The sequence below is a fragment of the Psittacula echo genome (genome assembly GCF_963264785.1).
Source record: "Psittacula echo genome assembly, chromosome: 7".
NCBI classification, from domain to species: Eukaryota; Metazoa; Chordata; class Aves; order Psittaciformes; family Psittacidae; genus Psittacula; species Psittacula echo.
This window is the reverse complement of record NC_137740.1, coordinates 59,726,757-59,739,302: the sequence shown is the minus strand read 5'-3', so window position 1 is coordinate 59,739,302 and position 12,546 is coordinate 59,726,757.

Sequence of the window (12,546 nt, the reverse complement as noted above, 5' to 3'; positions counted from 1 at the left end):
AGGTTTATTGTGTGTTTGGTTTGCTTTTGTCTCCAGCTTGCATAGCTGAACTCACAGTGTTATGGGAAACTTGCCTTAGAGGAGGGAGGTGAAAGCAGCATTCAGAGAGAGCCAGATTTAGAGGGGTTTTGTATAGGATAGGATGATCAAGGGGAAGGAAAGCAAAAATTCCTCCTCCCGCTTTCTGCCACCTCCTTGTAATGGGTTTTTCCTCAATTTGTGTAGTCTGTTCAGCGCTTTGGCTTCTTCCTTTCCCAGCTGATGTGAACGTGTTCCTGCTGCCTTTCGTGCTCACTTTTGCTAATGAATGCTTCCTTTTTGAAAGCCAGTCCCACCTTTCCACCAAGTGCTCCTCCAGGAATGCCATCAGAAGATGAAGGAACCCCCTCAAAAATATCAGGTGTGCTTTTAAAATCACAATATTTTAACATTATCTTGGGTCAGGTTCTCTTTGTTTGTATTGTTATGACTTTTGACCTTGGGGAATTCATCTTATCAGGCTTTTCTCTTATGGTGAGAAGCTTCATATTTGCTTTGTCTGTTTAAGTGAAAGCTGAGATTCAGCAGCCATCACTTGATTCCAGTTACTGCAGCTTTAAACAAAGCATTAATAGCTGCAAAAGCTGAAGTAAGATTATACTGGCTGTGAGTGCTGGGAACAGAAGCCCTGCAGTAACTAGGTCGGTTGGTAGCTGTGGTATTGTCAGCCTGCTACCCATTAACTGCACTGTAGAAAGGACCTCAGTAGCTCAAGCAAGTGTTGACTGGTAGTAGCAGTGATCACTATCTGCAGTCTGTCTCCTTCTGTGTCATTGCCAACCCATATGATGTGGTTTTAACCCTTTTCCTGCCAAGCACCTCTCCTCCTTTCTTCTTTCGTTGGTCTGTTTTTATCGGGCTTCTTAGTATTTACAGAATGCCTTGCTCAGGGTTGAATCCCCAAATGTAGTAGTTAGTTTCATTATCCAGGCAAGCACCAGGCCAGCGCTGAGGTGAATGTTGGGTCTTTGCAAGTATAAGGGAACAAACCCAATATCAGGGAGCTGCTTGTCTGAGCTGCTGAATCACCCAAGACTGCAGCAGCAATGTTATTCAACTCTGGGGTGAATCCAGCTTGTTACTTCATGGGAGCAGCTTCCAAATATGTTCTTCTTTTTGGCCTTTAGAAACTTGTTGTGGCTGCTCTCCTACTGTTTTCATTACAGAAATGAACCACTCAATCTACTTGTACTCATATTGATTGGATTTTATAAGCCTTCCCTAGAACCAGAAATTCTTTGTGTGTAGAGGAAGTATCTGAAGGGGGCTTATAAGGATGCTGGGAAGGGACTATTAATTAGGGACTGTAGTGATAAGACAAGGGGTAACAGGTTAAAACTTAAACAGGGGAAGTTTAGATGGGATGTAAGGAGGAAGTTCTTTACTGTAAGGGTGGTGAGGCACTGGAATGGGTTGCCCAGGGAGGTTGTGAATGCTCCATCCGTGGCAGTGTTCAAGGTCAGGTTGGATGAGACCTTGGGTGACATGGTTTAGTGTGAGGTGTCCGTGCCCATGGCAGGGGGGTTGGAACTTGATGATCTTAAGGTTCTTTCCAACCCTAACTATTCTATGATTCTAGGAAGAGCTGAAGGCTTGTCTCTTCATGACCTGTTCACCTCTTCAGCATATACATACTGCATCGATCTAATGTCGATTCTGTACCAGCTTGAGATAACTGTCTGGAATTACGGGCTATATAATGTACATACACCACTTCCGTGACACAGTAAGTTTACATAGCTGTGTAACATCACAGACTACTGCTGGTACATGTGTGTCTTTGTTATACTGACGTTTGGTGAGCTGAGTTCAGAAACTTCTTTGCATCCTGCCCTGACCTCGTTACCGCTGCATCCGTTGATCATGTCCCCGCTTAAATGTTGATCTGTAGCAAACACCAGGCCAATTTCAACTGCCTGTTCCTGGAACCAACATTTCATCACTGCAGCATTTCAGTACCGTAAAGCTTGACCATGCCCAGGCTGGCCAGGGGTCCTGGTTCTCATCTCAGAGAGTGAAAGATTCAGGCAATCCCTTGGAAAAGTCATGCAAATAGGGCCGTGATTAAAAGGAGGGCCAGAAGAAATCACACCTGGGACACCCACCAACACTGGAGCAAGAGCAAGGACCTGAGGTATTCTTAAAACACAGGCAGAGACATAGAAACCTATTTCTGACAGTTCTGTCACTTGTTTTGCTTCCCACCGTCCTGGTACTTTAGCTAACAGAGTCCTTATGAACCGAGTGAGTCCGAGAGGGACCAGCAATGAAATGTGGGAGCGTGTAGCTGCCTCAAGGAAGGAGGGTTTCCAGACTGAGAAAGAAGATGCGGAGTTAGCCTAGCATCACACTGGGATCTGGAAACTTACTGAAGTAAGTTGCTGAACTTGCAGGTGGCAATGACTTTGTATTTCTGACCTGGAAGGAAACTCTCCCGTGAGTGTCCTGTCACTGCAGATCTCCCACAGGGTGCATCCTTGCTGTCTTCTTCCTCTCATTCCAGACCATGTCCATTTTGTGACCAGGTATGTGTGATCCATGACCAAGCAGCTGCTGTTGGCTGTTCCACCTTATACTACCCTCAGTGCTGCCAAAATCATCACCAGAGCTACCTAGGAGCAAGCAGGTAACTCGCAAAGCTGATGTCATCCAGCAACATGTTGACAGCTACGTCTTCAGACCTCAGCACACTTCAAGGTAGTGATGGAAGGGAGCATTCTTTCATGGCCTGTTTAAAGGTGGTAGCTTCCAAGAGGAGGAGGACACAACAGTGGGAGTCTTGGGAAGTTTCTTAGGTCTACCTGAAGTCCCAACACTGCAGTCACTTCCACTGTGCAACTCAATAAATGCTGCAGAAAAAGCCTTACAATGCAGAGGACTCTGCTGGGGGGCACACAGCCACTGCTTAATTCAGGAGTGGTCCCTTTTTGTGGAAGCAGAGATGGAGACAGAGTTGGGGAAGCAGAGATAGGAATAGAAATGGGGACAGCTGAACATGTGGACTCATCTAACCATGAGCTGTTTTCTAGCATCGTGCAAAGTAAGACAGCTTAGACTCAAGAAAATCTTGCCAACCCTAGAAAGCTGCTGGATTTTTGTCTGTGTGTTCAGTACATTGGGATAATGTTCACTAGCTCAAAATAGCGTATTCTTATTTTAGCTGTGGGGAAACAAATGTGATTTTTGTTTTTGAAAATACATCCAGAATCTGTGGATCAGATTTTCAGTGAACTACAAATTGGCATCTTTGTTTCATCCCAGTTGTGCTCCCTCTTCTGAACCAGCACCACCTTCCATTTCAAAACCTACTCCTTGAGTCTTCTCACATCCCTCCCTCTGGGTGGCTGCAGTTGTTCAAAGTCAGCAAGTCACCATGATCACCCTGCTAGTGCTGCATTTATGGTCTTCCCCACTTCTGCTCCCAGACTGTTTTTACTTGTATTTCAAGTCACTGGGGTATTTCTGGAATAACTGCTGCTTCCGTGTATTGTTTTATAGGGGTAGTGGGATAGGCAGGCATGCTAACAATCCAGATGAGTGACTCCAGACTGTGCTTTCACCTTATATAAAAGAGAGGCCCCAGCTGACCAAACTGTAAATGACAGATTATTTGGGTTCAGTATTCAAAGTCCAGTTGTTATCCTAATCCTATTACTCCCATGTGTGTTATTGGCTGTAGAGGTCAGTGAGCTTTAAGCCTGACATGTGAATGGGCCAGTTGAGCTTGAGAAATCTTTGATCCCCTGCTCATAGGCTTTTGAGGGAGTGGTGGAGGAAGACTACTATTTAAGTAAGTGTTTATTCTATTTGAAGAAGCTGAATTGCAGTCTGGGGGTGCAGTAGGGTCACTCCCAAAGCTGCAGGCAGAACAAGCTGAGACATCCCTGAGCGCTGTATTTTAAGACCTTACAGCCCAAGATGAGATGCACCCAAATGAAACTGGAAGGACTGAAGCCTAGGGATGGGGCTGAAAGTAAGACCCTTAAGAAATGTGGTAGGTGCAGGCCATGGTAGTTGATGAGCTCTGTTCCCCATTCAGAACAGTCTTTCCTTCTCCCTCCGCATCTTACACTACTACAGTTTCATCCTGACAGTTTACTTCATGAGATCAGACAGGCACTTCCCCTTTTGCCCCCTCAAGCTGGTCAGCTTTTGAAACAAAATAGCAGCAGTTATTTCCTTTCCCTGATGTACACCAACAGGAAAGGAAACGTGACTCTTAACGTTAAGTTTCTCCTTGGAGAGAAGTGCCCCATTTTCTTGTAACTTAGACCTGAATTGCTCTCCAAGAGATTTTGCCAATGTTACTCACAAAGGGGTTTTGTCATCAGCATCAGACTCCCTCCTGCTTCAGTTTATGTAAGTAACAAGTTGCTTGGGTCACTTGTCTAGCGCTGGCTGCTGTGCCACCCATTTGAATTTAAAAGCATCTTCTCTGTATTATTAGTTAATGGCTGTTTATGCACAAATAATTCTTCCTCTAAGTAAATTATACCTTTGATCTCCATAAGTGGACACAAAAAACCAGGCCCATGCTAGAAGAAGTAGAGCCTGTTGTCCTCAGTGATATTTTGATCTTGCATTCTTTGTGCACCTCCATCTTCTGCTGCAGGCAGGCTCTGGTGTCCAGCATGCCAAGGTAAGAAACACAGCCTCGGTAAGAGGTACCAGTGCTATAGTTCAGGCACTTGTTGCAAGGTTTGATAAAACATGAACCACCACGGTAGCTCCTGAAATGAAGGAGAGCTGTTCTGCTTGGCAAGAGCTGGGAAATGGAGAAAACTGCCCTTTCTAAGTGAATTAGGTGGAGTTCTGTGCTTTACTGCATGCTTGATGTTAGTGGGGGGTAGGGACACTGGTTGGACTGAAACTTCAGTTCTCGAGTTTATTCATAGGATACAGGTAGTACCCCTGTGAAATGCTGGCAGAGTGACACCAAACCCTGAGAAATAAATCTCATCTCAGATCTTACTAAATGTAAAGCAGTGCTGACTTGTAGTTTTCATTGAGGCTTGTTGATCTCCGCCAGTTGTGTGCACATACCTGACGGATGAGTTCACACTCCGAGTGACGCTCAGAGCTGTGACTGAATTTTGCTTTGCTTTTTGGACTGCCCAAAGCTTAGAAATGCTGGCCCCAGGATCAGCGTGCCCCTTACGTTCCTTGTGATGGGCGTTTGCTAGTTTGCAACACGGATTTCCTTGTCGGGTTGTAAAGACGCTCCTCCTATCACTTGGGAAGGCCAGAAGAGGAAAAGCCAATGCAATCATCCGTGTGCTCTGTATCCACACCACTTGCTGACTAGTTTCCCAGTTCCTTTGTTTCCTTCTCTTCAGGACTAGGTCTGTCAGACTAGAAACCCTCATTGGACACACAGCAAAAGAAAATGTGCAAGTGAAGCCCTGTGTAAACAGGCTGAAGCCAAATGGGGTTTTATTGTAACAGGGGAAGGGAGCAGAACACTTAACAAGAGCGACCTAACGCGTGTGGTGCATGCACAGCATCAGTCATTTCTTTGGACCACCGTGCGAGATGGTTCCTGCCGCTGGCTGATGTGGGGTCATTTACCAGCTTGTCTAATCATCCAAAAAACAAGGACGCCATTGGCAAATACTGCTGCTCTTGGAACACGAGTTTTTCACTGGAAAACCCCAAATGGATGCAATTAATGCTTGTGTATCCCTTTCTGACAGCACAGAACCAGTCAGCTCCCCCTGACAGCTGACTGAAAGCTCAGCCTTGCTCGGTCTGGGGGAAAGAAGCAAACCGGATAGAAGCTGTGGTGTATGTTTTCAGTGTGTGTATGAGAAATACAGCAGAAATGCAGCAGAAATGTGTATGTTTTCAATAAATAAATGCGTAACTTAGTTTGATGGCGAGAAGAATGGCGGATGTCTGATGAACCTGAACAGTAGCTTGAGAAAACGGATTACAGTGCTCAGCTGGTTCCACTTCATGCGTACAGCAGCTGAAGTCTCAGCAAGTTTTAACATACAGTTAAATATAAAATACAGGGTGTTTAAAATACAGAGCTTCTGCAGGGTGTCTTCATTGTCTCTTTTGCAAGAAATCTAAACCTACATGAAACTGGTTTTTAGCCCATTGGACATAAGTTACATAGGAAGAGTCTTTAACCTTAACTCTGTACAGTGTGAGCCAGGAACGTGAATGAGCCCAAATCCACAGCTTCCAGCTACCTGCAGCCCATGGAGGATTTAGATGGAACAGATTGTTAGCAAAGTAGCTGAGCAGGTGTGAAGATATCAATCTGAGCAGAGATTCTGCTGCAAAAATGTACATTTTCCAGTAGTAAAAACTGTCGTTGCATTTTACATCACTGAATCATGAATGACCTAAAGTTGGGAACGGTGTCGGTGAGTTGTTAATAGCCTCATGCAAATAAAGGTATTGTGTGAAGTGCAATGATTTAAAACAGACAATGAGGAAGTGCTGAAAAAGTTGCAGTATTTCCTCATGAGGAAGGGAAATTACCTGAGTGTGCTTTAACTGCCTGTGTACCAAACCTGTAGGTGTTCTGCTGTTGGGAGCCTGTGCCTTTGCTAGTTGGGTTTTTAAGCTGATCAGAGGAATCTTAGCCTAACATAGCCATAGCTTTCTGTCTATGGAGACAGCAGGTTCCTAGCAGCTGTGGCCAGGAAAGCTTATTACCATTTTGGAGGTGAGCCCTCCTTTTGCCATGTGATGTAGGCTGAGCAGCACCACACTCTGTAAGGATCCATGCCCCCAGGCTCCGCTCTGCCCAAGTCTCCTGGGGAGCATCCATGCTGGTGTCCCTGCGGTCTCCCACTGACCGCACTGCAGGTGGGTGCCCAGGGATGCCCAAAGGCTCCTCAGATGAATGCACCAAGACCCACTCACATCCGCTTTAGCTTCACTTGCCAGCAGGCAGCCTGGATCCGGAGTATGTGGAGCCAGCCCTGGCCCTGCCGTGCTGTGGTTTCCCGAGGAGAGCAGCGTGCAGGGAAAGGCTCACTCCTCAATAGTGACATACCCCGAGAGGATAAAGCGTGGCTGAGGCAGAGCTCGGCGCTGGCAGGAGGTGCTGTGAAAGCTCCTTGGTAGCTGTCGGGTCCCGGGCTGCGCAATCAGTCAGGGAAGCTGTCTGGAATGTGGGGCATTGGGACAGCGGCACCAGGTCAGGCCAGGAGCTCGGGAACGCCGCAACGCTCTGAGCCTGGAAAGGGTGACAGATACGTGTGCTGGCTGGTACCAGCGCCAGGAGGTGGAGCCCAGCCGCACGGCTGCCTTAAGGGTTACCCAGTGTAACGAGAGGTGCATCTGACCATGTGTGGAACGTTGGAGTGTGACACTGGAGAAAGAGGGGACCAAAGGCGTCTTAAGACTTGAGAAAGCAGGTAACTTCAGAGTTCGTCACTTCTCACGTTAGAGTTTGATCTTTGGAAATGAGACTTTATTTCTTCTGTCAATTGATACCAATTTTCCTATGAAAAAGAGAAAGGGGGAATTTTAATATTCTGGTGTAATTTCCGTATCTTCCTTGGAGAAAGATAGAAGAGCTTCAGAATGTCGTACTCGTGTTAGTATGTTCATGTGTTAGAAAAAGAGACGGGCGTATTAGGTATATTTAAGGGAAAAAATGGGAATAATATAAATATAGCAATAATCTAAAGAAATGAGACCTGCATTTGCCTTTTTATTGTTTCCTGCCTACAGTAACAACCTGTTCCTCATTTCAGTTCTCCTCCCCTTTTAAGAATACAAAATAATGTTTCCTATACATAAAAACGTTAATGAAAAAAGCCAAGAAAGCCTATTATAGTGTACATAATACACCTTCCATTTTTAGTTCAAGGTTTGGTACCATATTGATGGATGCCAGGGAAGTCTAATAACCAGCTATGGCAGGACAAAGCTATGTGTTTGTTATCAGACGCTAACCAGTATTAGTTTAACAGTCATTTCTGTCTAATGATACAGGTTATGATACTATAGGGAAGGCTGAGGATCAAAAAGTAAGCTGCAGATTTCACATTGCTTTCTTGGAGAAGTGTTGATTTAGCTACTGCACTGGAACCTGCAAACCTCCATTAAGTGTGCTTTTCCTGGGATTACTTTAGTACCGTTTTCTCTCCTGGACTCCTATGACAAATCTCTGTCGGGCACCAGGGATCTGAAGTTGCTTTAGTCTGGTTTAGCATTTCAGTGGAGCCGAGACCTTTCCTTAGAGAAGCATGCAACTCTTTTCCACAGGGGTATTTCAGGCCCAGAAACATTCCCATTTTAGACCTCACAGCAGGTGCTCAAAAGCTGTTTACAACGGACGGGGTGTCCGGGTTGGTGGCCTGGGATGGGGTTTTGGGAGCCACTCCAGAGCAGCTGTATTGGCACAGCAGCTGCCTCCAATTCCCTCCCCAAGGCAGTGACCACTTTTGGACAAGGCAGCAGCATTCAGGCTGGGAATGCTGGGCTGCTGAGTGCCATCAGTGATTTCTGGATAGCAGGAAGCTTTTTTGCCAACTGTCCTTATGGCATCCCATTATTTCTCCATCCTTTGTAAGCCAGGTCCTGCTTTGGAGAGAAACTGCTTTGCACCACAGTGATGGTAGTGGAGGAGCAGCTGCATGTGTCTTAGGGTGCTGGTGCTGTGACATTTAACGTATCTGGTTCAAGCAGCAGAGGAGGAAGAAACCATGGAACTCCTCCTGGATTAACTTTACCTGACGAAGCTTTGCTGATGACCAAAGGGAAGGGGTAGCCAAGATCACAATGGTAAAAGTCATCTCGAGATTTGGCCAAGCATCACCCCAAAGGCAGGAGACCAGTGTGAAGACCTCCTTGGCATGCAGGATGGCATTCCTGCAGCTGGAAGCTTGCTGTCCCACAGTCACTACTAGGGATAGCAAGGATACTAGTCATGGAATCCCAGACTGGTTTGTGTTGGAAGGGACCTTAAAGCTCACCCAGTTCCAACCCCCTGCCATGGGCAGGGACACCTTCCACTAGAGCAGGTTGCTCCAAGCCCCTGTGTCCAACCTGGCCTTGAGCACTGCCAGGGATGGGGCAGCCACAGCTTCTCTGGGTAACCATTCCTCAGCCTATTGCCATAGGGGTATGTACTGCACCAGAAATAGCTGATGGCATGGATCTGCAAGCCTGGAGGTCATTGCAGCTTTGCAAGTCTTGAGATTCCCAAAACTGGGAGTGTGACATGCACATACTGGTCCAAAACAACGTTTGTCTGAAACCTGCCTTGTTCTCTGCTGCACTGGGAGACGGTCCCATGGCTTGGAGAAAGGATTTATTTAGCTTGTGAAATGCCTGAAGGTCTCAGAGATGAAGAGGTAGAATGCTCCTGCCTATTAATTGGTCCTGCATTGGCAAACTGAGGAGAGAGCTCTTAAGTGTGGCTGAAGGGCAGAGCTGGAGCCCTGCAGCAGCGAGGCACTGAGGGAAGGCCTGTGGTGTAGGGGTGTGTGAAAGCACACTATTGTGAGAGAACACTTAATGCAAGCAGTGGTGGGGCTGTGGTTGGGCTTGAGGTTACAGGGCTGCGTGGGAACAGGGTGATAACACCATGTAGGCTCAGGGAACTGTTTTTACAGGTACGTGCCTCGCTGTTCTGCTCGGTTGCTGATGGCATGTGTGCTCTGCCTGCCATTCCGCAAGAACAGCTCCCTTCAAGGCTTCGCCTCTGTGGCCAAGAGCTCAAACAACTTCTAGTTCTTTATTTCTTATTTCTCCCCAAAGAGAATTCTAGAATCCGAGACTGGTTTGGGTTGGAAGGGACCTTAAAGCTCATCCAGTTCCAATCCCTTGCCATGAGCAGGGACACCTTCCACTAGAGCAGGGTGCTCCAAGCCCCTGTGTCCAACCTGGCCTTGAGCACTGCCAGGGACAGAAGAATCAGACAAACACCAGCAGGCTCTGTCTCTATGTCCCCTGTCCCAATGTTTAGGCATTGTTTTCATGGTGTCTCCATACTGTGAGTGCTGTGAAAAAAGAAACAGTTCAGTGTTTATAGCAGCAGTGATGCAATGTTCATTCCTCTCAGCTCTGCAATTACAATCCCATAGTTGTCTCCCAGGCTTGGGAGATGGAAGATACTGGGTGGAAAAACTGAACACATGCTTTCTGCACAGGAGCACTATTGGCATGGGCCTTGTTTTGAGGAGCTAACAGTGGTGAATGGCTACTGGGATGAGCGGGATTTGCACAGGCTAGGAACATGGGCTAGCCAAGCGAGGACCGCGGTGTACAGGAGGATCTGCAATGCTGATTGCAGGGCTGAATTAGCAAACAGGTTACTGGTGTTTGCCAGGTGGCTTTTGTGCATCAGTGGAGTGCACGCTGTTAACCCAGGGTCTCCCCAGTGAAGCAGGAGTGAGCAGGGAGCGTGCAGATAGCACAGCACCCAGCCTGGAACTGGGCATGCAGGATTAGTGTGGTAATCGGCTACAGAGGGTGCCCCATGTCACTGCCCATAGCAGGGGCTGCACTCATCCTGCTGCCTCACTGCTGCAGACAGGCACCCGCTGCTGGCCTGAGCAAAGGGTTAGGACATGCAGCATGTGGGCCACAGGAAAGAGGATCTACACAGTCCGGCCAGGAGGCAGTGGGCATGGAAGAGAGAGTACTGGTTTGCCAGGTCCCTTTGCTATGCAAGCGCCAGCGCAGCAATCTGTGTTGCAGATGACATTTCCTGGTGTGGTTCCCATTTCAAACAGGTGATGGGAAGAGGAGAGGCTGAAAGGGACCGGCCCTGGAAAAGTGCCTCAACCCTAAATGCTTGTACCTGCTGATTATCCCAGCAGAGCAGCTGAAGTCAAGGTGACCCACAGGGCTTTTGGCAGGATGATGGTGAAAGTCTGTTCGGGTTTTAGCAAGTTCGGATGTGTTCTCAGTATTCCTTTGAGAGGTCTTTCATCACATGAAGAGGCTTTGCTCTATTTCCATCCTCATCTAAATCTAGCCTCTCCTTTTTAATGCTATTTCCATAGACCTCTTCCTTTTCACTTACTGTACATCAGCATTTTCCTGGCATACTCAGAAAGAAAATTCCTCAACTCACTTTTCTGCTCTTCCTCACAAATTTCACCTCTCCTTTTGCTCAGTACTGACTGTTCTTCGTAATCTTACTGAATGGCTCCTATCACTACGTTCTGTGCCTGCTTGCATCAGGACAGAGCTTGGAGCAACCTGCTCTAGTGGAAGGTGTCCCTGCTTATGGCAGGGTGTTGAAACTGGATGAGCTTTAAGGTCCCTTCCAACCAGGACCATTCTATGACTCTGATTCTATGTTGTCACTCAACGACACCTCTTTCTTTTTGAAGCTTTCTGTCCATTAACACTTTTCCAAGCAGCTTCACAAGCTGTTCTCCCTCCTTGTGCTGAGGATTTGTTTCATCTCTGCTCCATTCCTTGCACAGCTTTTCACGACATTCCTTATGTTGCTTATTCATTGTCAGCCCTTACCCTCCACTCGTCCTTGTCTTAACTCACGTGTCTAAATTACCTCTTTTATCCGGCGATACAATCCCCGTGCTCCATTTGGGATTTCTGATGCTGCTCACTGTTTAATGCTGCTCTCTCTGATCAGCCACCAGGGTAAGGGACGTGGTGCTTAGGCCGTCCTCTCCCTTCGTATTCTCCTTCAGCTTCCTGCTCTCAGTTCTGCAGCTCACCTCCAGCTCTTCCTTCAGCTTTGAGCCCTTCCCTGCACTCGTTAGGGTAGGTGTAATAGCTACTGAACCAAATCACGGACTTGCTTTGTTTCCTGGGTGTGTGAACTACTTGAAACCCATTTGGGATTCATTAAAGCCCAGTAAGGGGTTACAGCGCTGCAGAATTCCCCGGAGCACACTGGCACACAGCTTCCCAAAACAGTGGATGTGTGTCTCTGGAGGGACGCAGTGCCCCGTTCAGGTGCACACTGCACCGCTGCTGAGAAGCACCCGACGTGCTGCTCAAACCCAGCACCACCAGCAGCACACGCACCGGCGCCGGTGGGTGCATGCCAACGTCTTCACGCAGGCTGCTAATTTTAGGTTTTAGCCTTTCCAGTGCCCCGGAGATGCTTCCAAACCCTCCAGAACCACTGACCTCTGCAGAAAACATTGGCCTAAATGCTTTACAAGTGCTTTACATTGTTAAAAAAGCATTAATGAAGCTTTATGGAAATGAGTAATCTTTAATAATTGGTTTCAGCTTCTTGGGCAGCGCACAACTGCTTATTTGGGGAGAAGTGCCTGGTGCAGCTTGAGAACCAACAGCCAATCCCCCTGCCAGCACAGGAATGAACACCAGGAGGATGTAGTAGCTCCTCAAGTATCTCTAATTTCAGACATCCTCGGTGACGTTGGCTTTCCAAACTGGAAGTGCCTGGCTGTGACTGCACGCGTACATGTGCACCTTATGAAACAATTGATTGCTCAATGAGCATTTCTAATGACTGTTTTCCTTTTAAACGCTCCATTTGCCCTCTTCACAGGAGGCATTTTTGCCACGTGCAGTTTTTATTGGGGTAAA